This window comes from Ovis canadensis, chromosome 11 (assembly GCF_042477335.2).
Source record: "Ovis canadensis isolate MfBH-ARS-UI-01 breed Bighorn chromosome 11, ARS-UI_OviCan_v2, whole genome shotgun sequence".
NCBI classification, from domain to species: domain Eukaryota; kingdom Metazoa; phylum Chordata; class Mammalia; order Artiodactyla; family Bovidae; genus Ovis; species Ovis canadensis.
Window position 1 is genome coordinate 42,145,509 of NC_091255.1, and position 17,866 is coordinate 42,163,374.

Below are 17,866 nucleotides of genomic sequence, written 5' to 3' on the forward strand. Positions count from 1 at the left end.
GAGGCAACCCAGAGGTGGGCCCCGCCTCACCTCGGAGAGTCTAGAGTCGCAGCCTGACCTCCTCAAACGGAGCAGGTCTCTCTCTCCTTGATGCTACTTCAGAGCCTGAATACACTTTAATTCCTGCACACATCACACTGTTTATAATCATTTTATAAGCTTCTGGATTAGTCAGGATTTGCTAGGTTGCAAGTGACATGAAACTAATCTAAACTAGTTTCACAAAGGAAGAGGGAAGGAGGACCAGATTTCGTAAATAAACCCTGGAAAGTGCAGGGTGGATGTGGCCCAAGGAACCATTGAACCCGGGGAGACTCTCTCCCCAAGTCTTTCTGCCTTTCTCTCAGTGAGGGTTCGGGCCCCACCAGATTCATTGATTAATTAATTGTACAAATACCACAATCCACTAATGCTAAGACACCCATGTTAATATCCCTGAGGTCTTGGGCCCCACCAGATTCATTGATTAAATTAATTGTGCAAATATCACAATCCACCAATGCTAAAACACCCATGTTAATATCCCTGAGGTCAGCAGGCCTCCTATGGTCACCGCTGGCTGGTCCATGCTGCTCAGTCTGTGACAGGATAAGCTCCCTGAAAAGCACGGTAACTTGGCTTTCACTCCAGGTGGCCTCAGAGCTGACCGTGGTCCTACACTATTCCAGGCTTCACACCAAAGAGGACCATCGAAGGAGCGGTGTGAGTCCTGGCTGCTTTATCAATACAGTCTGCAGATTCCTTTAGGTGCGATAAGGAAGGGCCAGCATCAGATTCACAGAATGGGTGTCACAAGCTCAAAAGAAAACGCTGGAGACAACGTGGAACACTTTCACAACCACACACAACATGTTACCAGGGTTCTTGGTGGCAGAGGGGACTTCATCTGTGAAAAATCACAAACAACCTGGAGTCAAAAGTGACTTAGAAGAGAAGGTTTTAGGGCTTCCCTGGTGTTCCAGAGGTTAAGAATCTGCCTGCCAAAGCAGGGGTCACCGGTTCTTATTCTTGGTCTAGGGAGATCCCACACGCCGTAGGGCAACCGGTAGTCACCACAACTATTGAGCCTGCGTGTTCTAGAGCCCATGCTCCACCTGAGAAGCCTGAACACCGTAACAAAGAGTAGCCCCGGCTCCCACAACGAGAGAAAGCGTGCACACAGCAACGAAGACCCAGTGCAGCCAAAAATAAAAGAATGAATGAATAATTTTTTTCAAAGAGGAGGTTTTAATAGGAATTTGATAACGATATTTGTTGGTTTTAAAAGTTAATAAATTTTTAGCATGAAAAAATTATTTTAAAAAGAAGAGGTTTTAGAAATGCCTTAAGCAGCTAACAGCACTTACACTTTCCTGTTTATATACAAATAAAAACACTGTATGATATAAACTATATGGTATAAACTATCTTAAATATGTCCAAAAGATTCTTTTCATACATCTAAAATAAAAAGTGCACATAAAAAACTATGTTATGGTTTAATTAACAGTATTTTTTTCTTCCTTAGTGGAACACAAAATAATTGTTTGAAAATGGATGGCACCTTAGATTTTATGAAATTGTGTTGACAGGGCACTCACTATGCACTGGAGACATACACTGAACCAAACAAATTAATTAAAAAAAACAACAAAAGAAAAAACCACCAAAGACCAAGTTTCCACAGAACTCACACCTCCTACGACTCCCAAGACGGTAGGGGGCTCTGGCTGCACCAGACCCATTTCAAACAACTCAGAGGAAAGTAACTAGCCTGGTCTGGGGACATGATATGACTCCTGGAAAAGCCTCTGTGAACAGGGAGTGTGAAGTCCTATGATGGTGTCAGTCTGGGTGATGGCCAATCCTTATGCTCGAGGCGAGGTCTACTTCCAGAAGAAGACAGAAAGCAGCATGAAACAGACAAAAATCACAGTTGTTTCCAGGTCTGTCTTGTAAGACTGTGGGCATCTAGAAGTGGGGTTCTTGTTCTATACTGGACAGGGTCCAATCTGGAAAACAGAATTCAAGAGCTGTAGTTCAGCAGAAGTTGAAGCTCCAATACTCTGGCCGCCTCTGTGCAAAGAGCTGACTAACTGGAAAAGACCCTGATGCTGAGAAACATTGAGGGCAAAAGCAGAAGGGGGCAGCAGAGGATGAGATGGTTGGATAGCATCACCGACTCAAAGGACATGAGTCTAAACAAACTCCAGGAGATAGTGGAGGACAGGGAAACCTGGAGTGCTGCAGTCCATGGGGTAGCAAAGAGACATAACTTAGCAAGTGAACAACAACAACAAAGCTCAACAGAAGGAATTTAACATGGGAACTGGTCACAGGTTTGCAAATGAAGCAAGTGATGCATGCTCAATCGTGTCCGACTCTTTGCAACCTCTTGGACTGTAGCCCACCAGGCTCCTCTGTCAGTGGGATTCTCCAGGCAAGAATACAGGAGCGGGTTGCCATTTCCTACTCCAAGGTATCTTCCCAACCCAGGGATCCAACTTGTATCTCCTGCATTGGAGATACTTTACCACTGCACCACCAAGGAAGCCCCAAAAGGTTTGGGGAATGACTAAAACACTAAGTGAGAGTGGAGAACAAACCAGAGACTCACAACAGCAGGAGCCCTCCAGCAGGTTTAATAAGGCTGGAGGAGCAAAGGAAGGAGGCGGTGATACCTATCAGGGTTCTTGACCTTCTCCAGTCCATAGAAATTGACCAGAGGCCAGACAAGAAATTCAGGCAAGGCTTTGTTAGGGCCCCTGCTGCAGCTGGGCTAGATGAAGCACAAACTGGAATCAAGATTGCCAGGAGAAATATCAGTAACCTCAGATATACAGATGACACCACCCTTACGGCAGAAAGCGAAGAACTAAAGAGCCTCTTGATGAAAGTGAAAGAGGAGAGTGAAAAAGTTGGCTTAAAACTAAACATTCAGAAAACTAAGATCATGGCATCTGGTCCCATCACTTCATGGCAAATAGATGGGGAAACAGGGACAGACTTTATTTTGGGGGGCTCCAGAATCACTACAGATGGTGACTCCAGCCATGAAATTAAAAGATGCTTGCTGCTTGGAAGAAAAGTTATGACCAACACAGACAGCATATTAAAAAGCAGAGAAATTACTTTGCCAACAAAGGTCCATCTAGGCAAGGCTACGGTTTTTCCAGTAGTCATGTATGGACTGAGAGTTGGACTATAAAGACAGCTGAGCACAGAAGAATTTATGCTTTTGAACTGTGGTGTTGGAGAAGACTCTTGAGAGTCCCTTGGACTGCAAGGAGATCCAACAAGTCTATCCTAAAGGAAATCAGTCCTGAATATTTATTGAAAAGACTGCTGCTGAAGCTGAAACTGCAATACTTTGGCCATCTGATGCAAAGAACTGACTCATTTTAAAAGACCCTGATGCTGGGAAAGATTGAAGGCAGGAGGAGAAGGGGACGACAGAGGATGAGATGGTTGGATGGCATCACCGACTCAATGGACATGAGTTTGAGCAAGCTCCAGGAGCTGGTGATGGACAGGGAGGCCTGGTGTGCTGCAATCCATGGGGTCACAAAGAGTCACACGACTGAGCACAAAGGGTCACACGACTGAGTGACTGAACTGAACTGAACTGCTGCAGCAGGGGATACTGAGAGCAATAGGTCCCCTTGCTTGCTCCCTGAGTGAGGGTGAGCTTGTTTCTCCTGTTAGGTGAGGGTGGTGTTGAGTGCAGGGGGCATGCTCAATACCCTGCTTTTGTTCCCAACACTCTGCTTTTGCTCAAGGCTCTTCAAAAGTGGCTGCTGGGTTTTTTGGTCTCTTTGTATCTTTTGTCCAGAATGTACATCAACTGCACAGACAGTTATTTTTAGCTCCATATAGTTTCTTTGTACTTTTTTTGCTGGAGGAGAGATATGTTCAGGTGCAAGCATTGCAGCAAAGGCTTGCGTCCTGGCCTGTCTCAGTGGGACAAAGGCCAGAGGCAAGTATCCCTCAGCAGGAGCTGGGACCACACCTGAGCAACGTCCAAGGCAGAAAACGAGGGAGAGAAATCCCCTGGCTCCCCCTCCTCTCACATCCTGGTCTCCCCTGGGGCCTCCACCTATACCTTTAGCTGGAGGCAGTGGCCAGGGGGGGAGAAGGCAATGGCACCCCACTCCAGTACTCTTGCCTGGCAAATCCCATGGACGGAGGAGCCTGGTAGGCTGCAGTCCATGGGGTCGCTAGGAGTCGGACACGACTGAGCAACTTCACTTTCACTTTTCACTTTCATGCATTGGAGAAGGAAATGGCAACCCACTCCAGTGTTCTTGCCTGGAGAATCCCAGGGACGGGGGAGCCTGGTGGGCTGCCGTCTCTGGGACACGACTGAGGTGACTTAGCAGCAGCAGCGGCAGCAGTGGCCAGGGGAGCAAGGGGACAAGTTTGGGGGTTTAGAGCCAAGGGACCAGTATCATCTTACTCATCTCTGTATCTCCAGGGCCCACCCCGGGACAAGGTTCTGATAGAAGGAAATCAACTAAGTATAGAGAGAAACAGAATTACTACCAAAATGCAAGACAGGAGGTCTGATTAGTACTGCCTAGACTGGAGAGAAGAGGTAACTTACTCCATACGGAGGACACAGGAAAGGGTCACAAAGGACATGGGGAAGGAAAAGGTGAAGAAATAATGAGCAGAGGGGCTTCCCTGGCAGTGCAGTGGCTAAGACTCCATGCTCCCCATGCAGCAGGCCTGCATTCAATCCCTGGTCAGGGAGCCTGATCCCACGTGCTACAACTAAGACCCGGCACCACCAAATAAATATAAATATTTTAAAAGGAAAAAAAGAAACAGGGACTTCCCCAGCGGTCCAGTGGTTAAGACTCTGCCTTCCAAAGCAGGAGGTATGGGTTCGATCCCAGGTTGGGGAACTAATATTCTACATGCCTCACACAGTGCGGCTAAAAGTTAAGAAAGAACAAAGAAATAATGAGCCGAGGTTTGCCGAGGAAACAAAAAGGTGAGGAAGTTGGGCAGGCAGGGAGCCTGCATGCCAGAAGGCAAGACTGTGAATACTTTTCAAGGAAACATAAAAGGTTCAGAGTCAGATTCCATCAAGTGCTTTTTCAGTTTCTCTTAAGGTGATTACATAGCTTTCCCCTTTCATTACTTACACAATGGATTAAACTAACCTATATCCTAATATCAAAGCAATCTTCAATTTGCAGAAGAAAACCTACTTGAAATTCTGCTGAATTCATCTTGCTGTTTTATTTAGGATATTTGCATATATCCATATGTCATCTTTGTCTATAGTTGACTTTTGTGGGCTTTACTCTTCTCCATCAGGATTATTTTGATTTTGTGAATTTAAAGTTCTTCGATTTCTTATTTTCTGACACAATTTGATAGCATGGGGGCTGTCATCATCAACCTCTGATAATTTAAGGACTCAGGATTTTGTGTGGAATTTTTACCCAGTCTCTGTCCCATCATTTCTGCTACCCACGTTAGGGCTGGTTACGACCCCCACTGCCTCCACCCCAAGCCCCCACTCCTTGCCACCACAAAACCAGGTCTCTGTTTTCCGGCCATAGTGAGTGAAACTGTCACCTCTTGGGTTTTACAGATGAAGCACAAAAAGGCCCTGCCCCTGTCTTGCCTAATTCCTCTCCCCGCTCATTTTCGATGCCTCCTTCTTACAAAAAGTCTTGCCTGATACGTTCCACCCTAGACCCATCCTGGCCTGTTCTCCTCACTTGTCTGTCTCCCCACCCAGAGCTGGAGCTTGAAGACTGAAAGTGTGCTTCATCACCAGCACCACCTCGGCACTGGCACAAGCAGGTACTTGCTTCCCAGTGATCAGGCAAATGCTGTGAGCCTGCACCTTAGAAACAACAGGCGAAAATGTCAGAAAATGACAGTCTGCGGGGCAAGTCTGGACCAAACGAATGGATCACATTCACTGACATACTGTCAATGCCTGCCTTCAAGCTATGGGCTTCCCAGGTGGTTCAGATGGTAAAGAATCTGTGTGCCTATGCAGGACACGCAAGTTCAATCCCTGGGTCAGAAAGATCGAACCCTCCCTTGAAGAGGTCATGGTTACCCATTCCAGTATTCATGCCTGCAGAATCCGATGGACAGAGGAGCTTGGTGGGCTACAGTGTATGGCAGAAGAGTTGAACACGATTAAGTGACTGATCATGCATGCACGCCCCTCGAGCTATAAGAGCTGGAGGGGACTGGTTGTGAGACACTGTGACTCCTAAAAAGCCTAGAATATTTACTAGTGCAGCTGGTTTTCTTTCCTGTGCTGACACTCACTACCACCATGAGAGCAGCCACCGCACCGTGCTCTGAGCTCCAAGCCCACTTCACCCCAGAATCACATTCAGGTAGCACCTTCACGGACACTATCATCACGCTTGTTTATCTTCAAGGTTTTGCTCCACACACAGCAGGGGCTGATCATAAACTCAGAAGACCACATGACCAGGAGGACACGGGAACAAGTGAGGCACGCCAGGTGGCAGATAGTCCACCACTCAGTTACTACAGCTGACACTGAAACACAGCTGATTCAACAGAGGCTAAAAATCTGGATTTTTATGTGAAATGTCTTGATTATTAACATGTTGTCAATTGACAAACACAGGCGTTTATCTTGGTATCTGGGGTCAAATTTAAAAAAACTCAGTTATATATAACTGAGTCACTTTGGCACTCCACTCCAGTACTCTTACCTGGAAAATCCCATGGATGGAAGAGCCTGGTGGGCTACAGTCCATGGGGTTGCTAAGAGTCAGACACGACTGAGCGACTTCACTTTCACTTTTCACTTTCATGCATTGGAGAAGGAAATGGCAAACCACTCCAGTGTTCTTGCCTGGAGAATCCCAGGGACGAGGGAAGCCTGGTGGGCTGCCGTCTATGGGGTCGCACAGAGTCGGACACGACTGAAGCGACTTAGCAGAAACACAATATATATATGTGTGTATATGCATATTCTTTTCATATTTCTTTTCCATTATGGTTTATCACAAGATACTGAATACAGTTCCCCGTGCTCTACAGTAGGACCTTGTTGTTTATCCATCCTGTATGTAATAGTTTACATCTGCTAATCCTGAACTCATAATCCTTCCCTCCCCCTACCTCCCCCCAAATTGGTTATTTTGACTACAGAATTAAGGATTTCCTTAAGATACTAACAACAAAGTGGACATCATGTATCAGGAGAAACCATTTACATCATCTAAAAATCAGTAAGTGGTTAATGTCTAAAAAATATTCTAGTTAAAAATCTCAACTGGAAAATGGAGGAGAGGATATTCCCTGATGGTACAGTGGTTAAGACTGGGGCTTTCACTGCTATGGGTCAGGGTTTGATGCCTGGTCAGGGAAATAAGATCCCGCAAGCCATGTGGCGAGGCCAAAAAAACAAAAATGGGGAAACAGCATGAACAGGCAATTTACATTAAAGAAAACACAACAAGGTAGCAAGCATACACATTCTCAAGTGTATATACTCAGTAGTAACCAGAGAAATGTAAATAGAGTAAGACTGCGAAAAACTAGAAAGCTGGACAATGCCAAGTGTTTGCAAGAGAAAGGTCTTTGGAATACAGTGCACTCTGGGGAGATGCAGAATGGTATGGCCTCGCTCAGAAGCAATCAATGGTACTTGGTCCTAAATACTAAGTGCAGGCACACACTATGAGCAGGCAGTTCCGCTCCTGGCCCAAGTCCAGAGAGATTCTCGCAGAAGTCCATATGGGACATGTATGAGAGGTTCCCTCAGCACTGCTTGTAGTGTCTGGGCGTAAGAATCAATGTGGGCATCCATCACCAGGAGGGACAGAGGCAGGATATGGTGGATACACAAACTGGATAGTCACCATAGCGACAGGAATGAGTCATAGAAGCATGGCGGTGAGTGATAACACTAGAAGAGTCTAACATGACACCACTTCTGTAAATTAAAAATACCCTCCCACGGGGACGTCCCTGGCAGTCCAGCGGTTAAGAACCAGCCTTCCAATGCAGGGGACGCAGGTTTGATCCCTGGTCAGGAATGAAGATCCCACATGTCTCGAGGCAACTAACCCCAAGTGCCACAGCAAAAGATCCTGTGTACTGCAACTAAGAGTCCACACAGATAAAGAAAGAAGAAACAAAGGAGATAACAAACTAGATTTTTTTTAAGAGAAAAAACAAGAAAAAACATGCACACAAAGCAATACACATTCTTGAGAATACATACACACAAGATATGGAGGCATTTGGTAGGGTAGAGATCTTCACTCAAATCCAAGTATTTTGGGAAGATTTGAGCACATTATATCATGATGGCATCAAGAGACCGAATACGTAACAGTTAATCTGGGCAAATACATACAAATAAAACCACAATGATCCTCAAAGAAAAAAAAAAGAATACATACAATAAGAGCGTGTGTATTCAACAGAATAGTCGGCCATGGCGAGGGTGGGGAAGAGAATGAGACAGTGGGGTATACAGAAGAAAAAGGAATACATTATAAATTTATAAACTATAAACCAATGAAAGCATGAAAAAGCACACAAGACAAGAGAGGGGCTCAGATGGAGAAGCTGTTCGTTTGAGGAACAGGCAACCCACTCCAGTATTCTTGTCTGGGAAGTCCCATGAACAGAGGAGCCTGGTGGGCTACAGTCCATGGGGTTGCGAAGAGTCAGACATGACTGAGCACGCGTACACACACACACACACACACACACACACACAGGTTTACATCACCATCCTCGTCACAGAACACAAGTCAGCGACGTGTGGATCAAGGATGGAGAAGAGATGCCTTTCCATGTCCTTGCAGCTACTCCTTCCAGGAGCACTAACAGATACCAGCGTAAGCGCTTCCCCCCGCCAAGGAGGCTCTGGGTCTATAGCTACATGTGGCTTGCTGTGTGGTCCTCAGGGAATTCTCAGTCTTGTGGGAGATTAAACTTAGCCACAAAGTGAAGCAACAAACGCCACTGAACACAGTCACGGAAGAGAAGTAAGGGATAAAATGCCCCATGGGTGGAGCCATGGCCAGAGTTTGGGGAGCAGAGCCTGTGGTGGAAGAGGTGACCTGACTGATCTAGGAAAAGGTACACATGAGACTGGGAACGGTCATGTGCCTTGCACCAGGTGCCCTGCAACTGGTGACCGGAGACCAGCAAGAGAACCGATCACTTAACAGCCCAGTGGTCACCCCCTGCTCTGCCCCTCAAGGCTGCTTGCCGCGCAACAAACTTCAGCTTATTTCAAAGTCAGGAAACAGCGCTTTACCCGTAATACTCCAGAAATGCTGCTTTCTCCCCAGAGAGGGCAAGAGCATTTGGTAATTTGGCTGGGAGAAGTCATTTCCAAGTATGGTATCCATTTTTTTCCTGTGGAAAACAGGAGGGCCATTTTACAACAAAGGGTTAACAGACCAGGCCTGAGACAGGCCTGAGCCAGTCGGCCCTTGGCTGGCATCTGAGAACTTGGATTTTGCTTCCTGATGTTTGCAGGACTGATAAGAGAGGCTCTTATTGCCCCTAAACTGTTTGTGCAAACACTGGTTTATGCTCAACACCTGCTTCCCTTCCAGGAGCCTGGAGTTTGGGTGGATGCTAGGCAGAGGGTGCCCAGTGTGACCAGCACCCAGAAAAGACCCTGGGGCCCAGTCTCAGGAGAGCTTCCTGGAGGACAGTGCTTCAGCTGTGTTTGCACAGCTTGTTGCCTCCCCAGGAGAGGACTCTCAGAAACCTGTGCCTGGTCCGCAGGGCTTGGCCCCTCTGGGCTCTTCCGTTTGCTGGTCTTGCTTTGTATCCTTCACAGTGATAAGTCACAGCCATGGGGATGGCAATGTGAGAATGTGAGGAGTCCCGTGAGACCTCCTAGGAAATCTCTGAACCTGGGGGTGTTCTGAACCTCTGGGACCCTCTCAACAACAGAAATTGATTCAAGATAAAAGGTAATATTGGAGAACGGACCTGTGGACACAGTGGGGGAAACTGGACTAAATACATACTTCTGCTTTCCTACTCTAAAATTCTTTGGAATGACAGAAATATTTTTAAACCACTAAATCAATAAGAGACCTGGGGAACAAGAAACAAGACCAGTGGCCAATGAAAGCACCTAAGATGCTTCTGAGAGGCACAGCATACTCAGGGTCAGACTGCCCGACTAAACCACAGCCCGGCACCAGCCTGGGAGGAGCCCGTCATGCAGGGCTTCAGGCTCCAGATCAGCAGAGGGAATGAGGGGCAGGGGTAGGATCTGACAAGGAGATGAACTGGGGCACGGCAGCCGGGAGGGCCAGGCCCCTGGGACTCCTCCCTGCACACTGAGCATCCATGACACGAGCCCCTGCCCTGGACCACACAGTCCACGAAGCAGCACGTCAGTCTCCAGCTATCACCAGAGGCAGCAAAGAGACAGGCAGGCAAACAGGAACCCTCATGCTCGAGTATGGGCATCTGAAGGCAGGTGCCCCAGGTTCTTACTCAACGTCATGAAATGGGGACACCAAGTCAACAGGAAGACGTGTGCCTGAGAGAGGAGTTAATGAAGCACATTGTTGTTGTTTAGTCGCTGTCGTGTCTGACTCCTTTGTGACCCCATGGATTGTAGTCTGCCCAGCTCCTCTGTCCATGGAATTCTCCAGGCAAGAATACTGGAGTGGGTTGCCACTTCCTTTTCCAGGGGATCTTTCTGACCCAGGGACAGAACCAGTGCGCCTGCTGCCTTGCAGGTGGGTTCTTTACCGCAGAGCCACCTAGGAAGCCCAATGAAGCATGTAGAAGAAATTATTAAATGTCTTGGAAAGATGGAAGGGAGGCATGACTATGAAAAGCAAGAGCCAACTGTTGGTTAAAATCTCTACATGGTGAAATTAAAAAGTAGACAAGGGGACATCCCTGATGGTCCAATGGTTAAGGCTTTGCCTTCCAATGTAGAGGGTGAGGGTTTGATCCCTGGTTGGGGAGCTAAGATCCAAAAAAAAAAGAACATAAACAACAGAAGCAATATTGTAACAAATTCAATAAAGACTTTATAAATGGTCCACACCAAAAAAAGATTAAAAAAGAAAAATAAAACCCAGTCAAGGTAATTACCTGGTGGTCCAGCGGTTAGGGTTTGACACTTTCACTGCTTGGGTCTGGGATTGACCCCTGGTCAGGGAACTAAGATCCCTCAAGCCCTGGGGGTATAGCAAAAAAAAAAAAAAAAGCAGGGTCAAGGGCAGGACTATTTGTGCAAAAAAAAAGGAGGACTTAAGAACGTAATTCATATTTACTTATATTTTCATAAAGTGTCTCTGAAAGGATATATAAGAAACTAATAACAATGGTTACCTGCTTTTGAGGTGACAGAGAACTTGGTGGGGAGATGGAGGGGCACCTTTTACTTACAGCTTTTAATACAGTATAATTTTTGAACACTGAATATCTTATCTATTCCAAAAATTAAATTTTAAAAAAGTAGAAACCTTGAAAATTGAATACATGATTAAAAGAAAAAGATACTCAATAGATGGGCTAAAGAGTTGATGGGACAAAGCTAAACTAGATTTGTAGAATCTTCTAGAATGCAGCCTGAAAATGATAGAACATTTGACAGAAAAGTCAAGAAACATGAAGGATAAATTAAGAAATCTTAATATCCATTTTCATACTATTTTATGTTTTGGCCACACAGCATGTGGGATCTTAGTTCTCCAACCAGGGATCAAACCCGCACCCCCAGCAGTGGAAAAACAGAGTCTTAACCACTGGACTGACAGAGAAGTCCCAAGAAATTCTAATACCCATTTAACAGTAATTCCAGAAGCAGAAAATGAAGAGAATAGAGGAGGCAGGGAAACATTCAAACTTTCCTAGGGCCAAGGAAATATTTACCTACAGAATGAAAGGGACCACTGAGAACTAAGCATGAAGCACAAGAGAAATCCACCCCAAGGCAAATAGTGGCAAGATTTTAGAATACAAGGAAAAAAGAACAAATTGTGGAGCTTCAGAGAAATAAACAGGTTAACAGAAAAACAAACAACAAAGTGAGAATCAGATTACAAAGACTTCTCATCAACCACACTAGAGGCCAGCAGATAATAAAGAATTATCTTCAAAACTCAGACATTTTTAACCTAGAATCCTATACCCAGTCCAGAGTATTCACATGGAAAAACAAGTTTTTAAATATTTTTTAAACTTATGAAAGCTCAGAAACTTTACCACTCATAGAATCTCTAGGGGTAAAAAATTTACTGAAGGACTCATGCAATCAAAACAACTAAAGAATCCAAAAATGAGAAAAACAAGATAAAACAGTCAGTGATGAACAAATAACCAGTTAAACTTATAAATGTTGACACATAATGTACAAAACCCCCAAATCTCATATATACAGATTATCTTTAAACACCAAGAGAAAAAATGCTTAGGTATGTGTGAAAACTTAAGGATACCAAAAGAGCTCAAATCCATCTATCATCAGGGAAATCCAAGTTAAAACCGCAATGTCATACCCACCAGAATGACTAAAATAAAAAAGAAATTACCAAGAGTTGGCAAGGATGTGAGACAACCACATATGCTTCTCGGGTACATAAGCTGACGCAACCACTATTGCAAACTGTTTGGCAGCATCTGTAAAAGCTGAGCATATGCACACTCTATGACCAAGCAATTTCACTTCTAGATATATACTCAACAGAAACGCATACATCCATCCAGCAAAGACTGTTCACGGTGCACTATTCATGATAACCCCAAACTACAAACAACCTAAAACCAGTCGCGGTAGAACGGATATCCACATTGTGATACATACAAACAGTGGAATGTATACAGCAATGGAATGAACAAACCACAATCACACTCCAGAATCCTACAGATTACACAAATGCAATGTTGACAGAAAGCAGCTAAATACAAAGGAGCACGTACTGTACAATTCTATTGCTATCAAGTACAGAAACAGGAAGACCAATCTACTGTCAGAAATGACAAGGGTTATCCTTGGCAGTGAGCAGCAGGAGGACAGAATCTGGAATGTGGGAAAGATTGTTCTTATTTTTGTTTATTTGTTTCTCGTTTTGCCTGCTAGTTATACATGTATTTAGTTAGTCAAAATTCATCAAGCTGTTAAGATGTGTATACCTTTACATGCTCACGTTATACCTCAATAAAAAGGTGTCTCCAAATTCAAGGGTGCCAAACACAAGCAGAGTAAGAACAGTATTTGCAACTTCTATGTCATGAGAGAAATAAAATAGAACAAAATGAAAAAGTAAAAAATAAATCCTCAGTCAACCCAACAAAAAATAGGAAAAGGGTGGAGGCTGTCAGGAAATAAGCACAAGAAATTGAAAACATAAAACAAGACAGCAGGAATAGGACCCAAAATTACATTAATCAAATATAAATAGGTTAAAGTCATTGATTGAAAGATAAAGATTTCATGCCCATTAAGATGGCTACTTTCAAAAAAAAAAAAAACAGAAAATAACAAGCATTGGAAAAGATAAGGAAAAACTGGAACTCTTGTGCACTGTTTCAGGAATGTAAAAAGGTACAGCTGCTGGGGAAATAATACAGCGATACCTCCAAAAATTAAAAACAAAATGATCATACAATCTTGAAATTTGATGTCTGGGTAAATACCCAAAAGCAGAGAGCAGGGTCTTGAAGAAGTGTTTGTACACCCATGTTCAGACCAACATTACTGACAATAGCTGCAATGTGGAAGCAACTCAGATGAAATAACATGCAAAATGTGGTCTGTATGCACAATGGAATGGTATTCAGTCTCATAAAGAAAGGACACCTGCTACAACACGGACTGACCTTGAGAACACAATGGTAAGAGAAGTAAACCAGTCACAGAGAGACAAATTCTGCATGAGGTACCTAGAACAGGCAATTTCACAGAGACAGAAAGTACAGTGGTGGTTACCAGGAGCTGGGGGCAGGGTGCGGTATGTATTGTTTAATGAGAACAGTTTAGATATTGCAGATGATAAAGCTCTGCAGGTTGGCTGCACAGCAACACGAATATACTTACCTCTAGTGAACTGTACACTTAAAAATGACTAAGATGGTAAATTTTATTATATGTGTATTTACCCTAACTTTTCAAAAAAGACAAACATTAAGGAATAAAACAAAATCTTGCTGTTAGCTAATCACAAGAGTAACACCTAAAACAAAATACAGAAAATAAAAAATTAATTAATATTACTAGAAGATATGCCAGATAAAGGGCTTCCCTGGTGGCTCAGCAGTAAAGAATCTGCCTGCAAACCAGGAGCTGCAGATGTGGGTTTGATCTCCGGTTCAGGAAGATCCCTTTCGGGAAGGCATGGCAACTCATTCTAGCCAGGAGAATCCCATGGACAGAAGAGCCTGGAGGGCTACAGTCCTTGGGGTCGCAAAGAGTCAGACACAACTGAAGTAATTTAGCATGAAGGCATGCATGCACATTGCTTATAGGGCTTCCCAGATGGCTCAATGGTAAAGAATCCCATCAATGCAGGATCCCCTAGAAAAGTAAATGGCAACCCACTCCAGTCTTCTTGCCTGGGAAATCCTACGGACAGAGGAGCCTGGTGGGGTCCATGGGGTCACAAAAGAGTCAGACATGACATAGTGACTAAGCGACAACATTGCTATGGCTGGCTCACAAATGTATATATTTAATAATATTACAAAAACGAATAGAACAAAAGAAAACCACTAGGGATCACAGTGGAAGTCCTTAACACAATTCTCAGAATCAATAGGTCAAGCAAACAATAAGGGTCCGGAGAATATAAATTATACTTAGTAAATGTGAGATGAACATTTAATTTTGTACAGGGAAAAGTCACTAAAACTGACAGCTTATTAGACTACAGATTAATTTCTGTTTTTCATCTTTCAGCACTATGGCAGAATTGAAGTCCCCAAACCTTCCACCTACAAATTATCTTTTAAACACACACACACACACACACACACACACACACAGAACTTTGGACTCACTGCACTAGAGAAAACGGTTGAAGCCAAAATTCAAGAATGTGGGTAAATTAAAGGCATTTTCAGATATTATAAAAACAGAAAAATGTATCATCACTGATAGAACTTGCAAAGAAGGTACTTCAGGGAGAAGGCGGGTGATCCAAAAAAGAGAATCTGAAGGAAAGAATGAAGAGTGAGGACAATGGTAAACAGGTAGATAAATTTAACAAATCTAGTAACAAATAATAGCTAATAAATCTAGCTAACAAATAATCTAAACAAGTATCTAGCTAACCTAGAAAATAATAACAGCAATAATGTCTAATCTGAAGCGTTAAAGTAAGAATAGAGCCAACGCCAAACAAGAGGTGACAGGAATTATAAGTCCTTGCCTCCATCAGGAGGACTGACTGATTATATGATCGAATCTTTCGACTCAAAAGGCTAAAATTTGAGTAAAATAAACCCAAGTTAAGGAGAAAGAAAAAGAACAGAAATTAATGACAGAAAAAAATCAATAGGATTAATCAATAAATCCAAAAGCTGGCTTAATAAATCCAAAAGCTGGTTATTTGAAAAGAAGCAAGCAAGCATGAAGCAAGTCTGGCCAATTAAAAAAGAGAAAAGGTGGACACACACGCACGCATACACACACACACACGTAAGTATAAACAGGAGACTGCACCACAGACAAGGGAGACTTTCTCTTACAACAGACTACAATACATAACATTATCTTAACATATGTTAAATGTCAACAGTGCTAATGATTTTCTGGGAGGATGTAAAGTATTAGGTTGAAGAGGCAGAAAACCTTAGAAAAGCCAATGATGGAAAAAATGGAAAGGTAGTTAAATACTAATACCAACTTCTTTAAAAAAAAAAAACAAACCCAACACCAGCAGTCCAGGCAGTCTGCAGTCAGATTCTGCCAGACTTCGGGACCAGATCATTCTGCTTCAGAGCATGAAGAAAACTTTCCCCTCTCCACCACTGAGGACAGCATAACCTTGATTATGTACTCAGACATGGGAGGAGGGTGAAAAAACATAACACCAATTTCTTATCAATACAGATCCCCAAATCCTAAATAAAATGTCAGTATCAAACAACCCGTTGGCGACAGAAAAACTAGCAAAATAATCTCCTGTGATGTTAACAATGTCAAGAAGAAAACTACATGGTCATATAAATACATGCTACACAGAAGCATTTTGGGAGGGGGTGGAAATTCACAGAACAGAAACTGACTTAATCTGATAAATCAGATCCTTAATGAGGAAACACTGGCAACATTCCCCTAAAACCAAGCCCAAGACAAAAATGTCCTATTTAATAGTCAAGGCTCTGGAGAGGTGGTCCATAGAAAACAAGAAATGAGTACAAACATTAGAAAGAGACCTCCGTTGTTTAACAGAAAAGATTGTCCATGTACAACAAGCAGACAAATCAACCGGAAAAACGATTAAAACGAACAGACCTCAGAGTGGACGCTCCAGGTCTAGTTTGGGGCACAAATCAAACTTAGTTTGCTTCCAGACTTCGTCCTGCAAAGCTGTTTTCTGGAGAGTAAGGCATCGGGGATGACAGGCTTGCCCCCACCCCCAACCTCGTCTCCCATCTTAAATGAAACAGCATCTTGTTTGAAACTAAACGACAGAAATCTTCTGAAACCAAAATTTGACTTGTGACGACTCAGCGGCGCTTTATCTGCTGCCTGCAGCGCCCGCAGCTGCTGATGGATAAGCGCGTCACGGCGGGCGAAATGCTCCCGATAGAGGGCAAGGGCGAGCAGCCTCTGGGAACGCGTCTCTCCAAGCGAGCAGCGCTCATTATATAAACTTACCTGCTGGCAAACGCAGCGCCCACACCTCAAAAATGAGATATTCAGGGTCCGAATTCCCTTTTTAAAACAGAATTCTAAAACTAACGGCGTTCCCCGGATGCGCGAGGAGGAGGCGTCCCCCTGCGCTCCTGACAGGCTGCGCATCCCGGGCCACCGGGCATCCCAACGGCGCTCGGGTCCAGGTGCGCCACGCCGGCCGGGCCAGCGCAGCGGCGCCCACGGTTCGCAGGGGCCTGGACCCCACGGACCGCCCGCCCCGCCTCGCAGCACCCGGGACAGCTCCCGCGGGGCCGCTCCGGGGGCGCCTCTGGGGCCCCGAGTCCGCGGCGCCGGCCTCTGTCCAGCGCTCCCGGACACCCCCGGCCCGGAGGGGAGGCCAGTCTCCTGCCGCGCCACCTGCGACACGGGTCCGGCCGCCCGAGCTGGACCGTCCGGACGCCGCCTCAGCGAGGGGCAGCCCCGCGACCCGCGCCGGACCCTGCACCCCGAACCCCGCACCCCGGACCCCCATTCCGGACCTAGACCCGGACCCGCAGCCCGAGATGACCACGCGGCTCAGACGCGAGGCGAGAGTGGTCGGCACCGCCCCCACTCACCCGCCAGCTCCGCTCCGCAGCCAGCAGCAGCCGCGGCTCCCGCGCTCCCTCACGGACTTCCCGAGGGGCCCCCGCCGCCGAGCGACGCCCTGAGCCGCCTGCAGGGGGCGCGCGAGAGCGGCGCGGGGGCACGCTGGGAGTTGTAGTCCCGCGGCCCTGCGCCGTCTCCCGCCCACGCGGTGCCTAGACCGCTAAGCGTGGTACCGGATCCGCAAAGCTCGGCACTCGGACCGCAAAGCGCGGTGCCTGAACCACAGAGCTCGGTACCCGGCCGACCAGCGCGGTGCCTGGACCTCAAAGCTCGATAGCCTAACCACAGAGCTCGGTACTAGGACCGTTCAGCGCGGTACCCGAACCGCCCAGCTGGTACCTGGACCGCCAAGCGTGGTAGCCGACCAGCAGTTTTAGCATCTCGGGAGGACCTGGTTGGAAACTCAAACGCCCCCTCGCC

At 45.5% G+C, this 17,866-nt stretch overlaps 1 protein-coding gene across 4 annotated transcripts in view; it reads right to left on the reverse strand.

Moving 5' to 3' along the window:
* SPECC1 (sperm antigen with calponin homology and coiled-coil domains 1) overlaps positions 1–17,494 on the reverse strand; it is a 203,860-nt gene extending 186,366 nt beyond the window's left edge. For 2 of the 4 annotated variants that reach the window (XM_069603445.1, XM_069603454.1), the window contains exon 1: positions 16,454–16,639. The gene's annotated coding sequence lies outside the window, so the exon portion shown is untranslated. Of the gene's footprint in view, positions 1–11,088; positions 11,162–16,453; positions 16,640–17,415 lie in introns of those variants that run through there. The other 2 variants (XM_069603447.1, XM_069603453.1) reach the window with 2 other exon arrangements.
* Positions 17,495–17,866: the final 372 nt, after the last annotated feature.